At 36.3% G+C, this 5,307-nt stretch overlaps 1 long non-coding RNA gene across 1 annotated transcript; it reads left to right on the top strand.

Moving 5' to 3' along the window:
- Nucleotides 1–1,629: 1,629 nt before the first annotated feature.
- LOC107658669 (uncharacterized) lies at nucleotides 1,630–3,931 on the top strand. Its single transcript, XR_001630811.1, has 2 exons — nucleotides 1,630–2,900; nucleotides 3,047–3,931. It is a non-coding gene; the product is annotated as an uncharacterized LOC107658669 (long non-coding RNA).
- Nucleotides 3,932–5,307: the final 1,376 nt, after the last annotated feature.

Raw genomic sequence — 5,307 nt, 5'->3', positions numbered from 1 at the left:
CTCATTTAGTGAAAATCTGGCCTTAACATTCCAAGGAAGGTCACCGTAGACCTGTTGAGTAGCATCTAAAGGGAGCAGCTTCTGTGCCTGTGCGCTATATCCTCTATTAATATCCGTTTGAGTCACAGTTATGAAATAAATCAAGAATCTTCATGTTCATGCAAGGCAAGGGACAGTGACTTTTTTTTTGTCTTTGACTGATTTCACCTGGAGCGATTCGAAACTTCGCTTTCACTTCTCAAAAGAAACTGAATTTTGTTGAAGTTTACAGTCTTAAAGCAAAACTATTCAGGTCTATATATCTTAAGGATTGTCAAGATTTATTGAGAAAAAAAAAGTTACTTATTTTTGGTAATTTGTTCTTTTTTATGGAAGAGAAAAAAAATTAAATTTAAAACCTCATCGGGTTTTTGTACCACTATAATCATTCAAGAAATCATGGTGAAAAAAAATCATATTTACTGTGTATTTACCTAATTTTTTATTACGTGCCTTATTATGTGTTCATAATCAAATAGGTTTTAGAAATTTTACCTAAAATATCTTATGTACTATTTTGTGGGATTGGTGAGAGGGTTGATTTATTTTGATCTTGATTTTTATTTTTATTTTTTTTGTTGTGTAGCTCTTATAGATGTGCATTTTTGTGGGGACTCAGTACAATGTGGTCTTAATATGAAATGAGATGTAAGTTATGATGTATGGTGCTGTGAATGCTCTTATTAGAAAAATGAACGTTGAACTCAACGATGTTCAGAGCATGCTGTGGGTCTCTATTCTCCCTCGCTGATGTGTGTGTGTCTGTGTGTGTGTGTGTGTGTGTGTGTGTGTGTACATATGTATGCTAGACCCGCGTACCATTGTTACATAAAGCCTTTCTAGGCCAAAAAATTTTCCTCAATCTCTGATATAAATATTTCGCGCTCAAAGACAGAGGTTGCTGTAAGCTTGCGTATTGTTCTGATTAAATAGTATGAATTTGAGCTGTTATGAGCACATCTGTGAAGTTTTTGTTCTTTTCTAAGTGATCACACTTTTTTGCCAGACGAATGCTAAAACGGGCAAAGAAAAAATCCCAGTGACTTACATTAAAGGAGTAAGTCTAGAGTAGACTTTCCAGTTGTTTCTAGAGTAGTGGTCGACCGATATATCGGCCGATATTTGGCTTTTTTTATTCCTGTTTACCCGATATTTCAGAAGACTTTTATTTTGATGGCGCGCGGGACATTTATTCTGACAGCGCTGAGAACGTCAGCGCTTAAACGCACACAGCTCCCGTTCTCCATCTTCATTAGTTTACCAGTTCTGAATAATAAATTATTACACAGTACCATACTAAACAGTATTATAGCGTTTGCTTTTCTATTATTGGTAACAGAAAAGCAAACACTATAATACTTCCTCATCAAGTGTCAGCAAATACACATTTAATTTAAACTAAAGTCTTTGAGTATGTAGTAAATTTGACTAACCTTGCAAATTTGATTGAATTCAGCTGTGAGATCCTCTGAAATGTGCATTTGTTGACTGCATAAAAAAATGACCATCTAATTAAAAGTATTTATTTTACAGATTTATTTTTAATTAAGTTAATTTTTTCATATTTATTAATTTTCAAATGATAAAATTCAGTAAATATTATGTAGAAAAAATATACATTTAATTTTAGCAATTGTTATGCATGTGTTTTACTATCTTTAAATGAAATAGTGTGGTGATATATCGGCTTTATATTGGCCACCATGCTCTCTTAGATATCGGTCATCAAAAAAATCTATATGGGTCGACCACTAATCTTGAATCTTGGAGGTGGGCTCTTTTTACTTTGGGCCAGTAAGTAACCACCTAGCAACCACCAGAGCACCCTAGCAACCGCATAGCAACGCATTAAAACCATTCCGAACATCTCAGCAACCATATAGCAGCATTCTGGCAACCTCCCACAAACCATAATGCGATGCCGGCGAAGGACCACTCAGAAATCAATATCTGGACTATATCATACAGTGTGATCTGCTTGATATCATCTCTGTTCTGTCATTCTAATATGATTATGAAACTCCTAATACATACGATCAGTCTAAATTTGCCTCGGAACGAGCGCACAGAGACCCAGAAGCCCACAGCATTCGCTCTAAGTGTTCAGGTCTGCCTTCCATTTTGCTATGGAGTGATGCTGATGTCTGAGACCTCCCCTCCGCCTGTGTGTTTTGGAGTTGTATCTTATTTACTGTATCTTATAATTGATTAATTTTAGGGGTTTTGGCCTGTTTCGTTCTTGCTCTGTTGTGATACTTTTTGTTCTTTTTTTGGGGTTTGTTGATTTTCTTTATTAAGAGTGTGAAAACTGGTTCAAGATTGTTGTCTGTCACTCTGCCTCTTCACAACAGCAGTTCTGGGTCTGTAACATCCACCGATGTGTGCGAACGGGAACGAGAGTGATCGCTAGAGGTCAGGTCCGTCAGAAGCGCTCGGAAGGCGAAATAGACGCGAAGTCGATCTGCTTCCGGCTGCGATGCTTTTTATTTATCAACAGGAGAAAAGCCAGACTCCATAAACATGTCACAGAAGTCACAAGAAGTCATTCGTTTTTGTTTCTCAAAGCGTAACATTTTCCAACTACGTCTTGACTCAGGCAACAACGTTCCGCTGTGTTGTAAGACATTTTCTCGTCGATATCCGCGCTCACGCGAACAGTTACACACGTGTATGGTTTTTTCCAGTTTTTTTACTGAAAAAGTCACAAATAATGCAGGACCAAAGTTTATGTGCCTTTCATCTAGCTTATTTGTAACTTATTTCCTGGCTGTATATCAGAAACCAACAAACTTCTTGTATTTTCCACTCTCGATCATGTTATGAGTGTCCCGCAGTCTGTTCTGTTCGTTTCCCTCAGAAAGGTCAAGCCATATCCTTTCCCTTCATCTAGCTTATGTGTAACTTATTTCCTGGCTGTATATCAGAAACCAACAAACTTCTTGTATTTTCCACTCTCGATCATGTTATGAGTGTCCCGCAGTCTGTTCTGTTCGTTTCCCTCAGAAAGGTCAAGCCATATCCTTTCCCCCCCGTCAAACGAGACTCATTTGCAATTCTGAATGTGTTACCGGGCCCTTATGGATTCATTTGAACCGCCTTTCGCTTTCAGTATTTCATGAACTGCTCCGGATAGACGCCACGATCTGTAAAACGGATAAGCGGTTACACTTTTTGCTGATATTGTCATCGACTCTTGCTCAAGCTTTACTCTAAAGCATACGAGACCATAACAACAAACTAACCACTGAAACCAAAGGATTTAATTGAATTGGAACTAATTCAGCACTGTTCAGACTGAAATATTTTATTGCTTTATGATGCAATTGACCCTTACAATCTAAACCTTAAATTTCAGCCATAATGCTTTCTATTTTCTTCTCATGACTAAATTTATGGGCTATAATTATGCTAATTGAACTGTCTAATTTGCATTAAAGGGAGGGGCTAGACTAAATTAGCAAACTGAGGTGTTGCTCAAGCACAGCGCACATACAGAAATGCCTGAGTTGAACTCAGGATGCTTTGACATGCAATGAAATACCTAATTTATAGTTTTTATGAATGTTTCACTACCAAAAGGAAACAAATGCTGTCTGTACATATGTGTTCCCTTATTATTTTATTTGATTTTATTTTTTAACCTGGCCAAAAAATGGTTTCGGGGAACAAGATACACACACACCAATATGAACTGGTTTTTATATTTATGGCAATTAACATAAAAACACAATTTGTCTTCTGTATTTTGATATCATACCAGTACCAGCTTTCATTTGTAAAGCCATTTATGTGACTTGTGGGAATTGGGGAGAGACATGAGTGTATCCAGTTTATGAGTTTGATGTAATAAATGCAAATAGAAGATAAACTATTAAAGAAACATATTTTCTCATTTTTGCAGTGCATGATTGAGTGGCGATTTTCTTTGTATTTTTTTGTAGAAAGTGATTTTTTTTCTGTTTATGAATGGCTTATTATTATGCATACTCATTATTAGAGTTATTATTCTTATTCTTATTACCCACCCTGCTGACGTTTTTCCTAATCAACTTTAATTGTAGCATGCCTTGAATAAATGTCATGACATCTGTACTTTCCTATGTCCTCTGCGTCTTCATGTCTTTCCTTCCGGATGTGTCCTTAATTCAGCAGATTTCCTTCCATGTTCAGTGCTCAGCAAACACAGCTGTGCTTCTTCAGTGCCTGTATCTGAAGAGAGAATGGTCTGTGTTTGTAAGAGTACTGAATGGTTGTAACTTTCCTCCTCCTCTAACCTCTTCTGCTTATTACTAACTCTCACTCTGCTATCTGCTGCTCTGTCTAAACCTGCTCGGATTAAAGGAATAGTTCACCCAAAAAATTTAAAATTGTTAATTTACTCACCCTCAGGCCATCCAAGATGTATGTGACTTTTTTTCTTGAGTAGAACATTAAAGAAGATGTTTAGCTGAAACTCTGGTTGGTGATTCATAAAATGCAAAAGTCAACGCTACCGTTATTTTGAGAGTCAAACACAAAATTAATACCCGTGTCTCCTGATGATATATTGAAGTCTTATGAAGCAAAACAGTCGGTCTGCGCAAGAAACTATAACCTTATTCTTCCCGTAAAAATGTACATTTGCTATTTGTAAACTTGCTTCCGGTCTTATTTGCTTCCAAGCTATTTTTAGCTATACAAAACCTAATTGCAAATTGGTGTGTCTTATCATATTATTTTAGTGTATTATCTTAATTATGAACACACTGGTTTGTAGTGCAAGCAGTTTTACCGTTTACTGCACATTGTTATTCTTCTCGTTATTTCCCTGTAGTGGCTAATGAACCAGAAGTCTTGCCCATATAGGCTTACTTACGTGTTTAGGAATAAGGTGGGGACCCACTTTATATTAAGTGGCCTTAACAACTATGTACTTACAATTAAATTAATAATTTGGTACAATGCACTTATTGTGTACATACATGTTTTTACATTGTACTTATATTTTAAAAATACCTGCATGTAATTACATCTGTAATTAATTTCTGTAATTACATTTATAGTTACACATTTGACCCATCCCTTACACCTTAACCGACCTTAAACCTACCCATACCACCAAACCTGTCCCTAACCTTACCCGTATCCCACCTCAATAGCAGCAAAAGTGTTTTGCAATACAATATGAACACAATAAGTACATTGTACTTAATTTTTGATGCCACTTAATATATATACAACATTATTACCTGTAATCCAGAGCCTCAGACAAACGGTCCAGAGTGATGT

This window comes from Sinocyclocheilus anshuiensis, unplaced genomic scaffold, assembly GCF_001515605.1.
Source record: "Sinocyclocheilus anshuiensis isolate Anshui unplaced genomic scaffold, SAMN03320099.WGS_v1.1 scaffold567, whole genome shotgun sequence".
NCBI classification, from domain to species: domain Eukaryota; kingdom Metazoa; phylum Chordata; class Actinopteri; order Cypriniformes; family Cyprinidae; genus Sinocyclocheilus; species Sinocyclocheilus anshuiensis.
The sequence above is the reverse complement of the archived record's forward strand: the minus strand, read 5'-3'. Positions and strand labels throughout refer to the sequence as shown.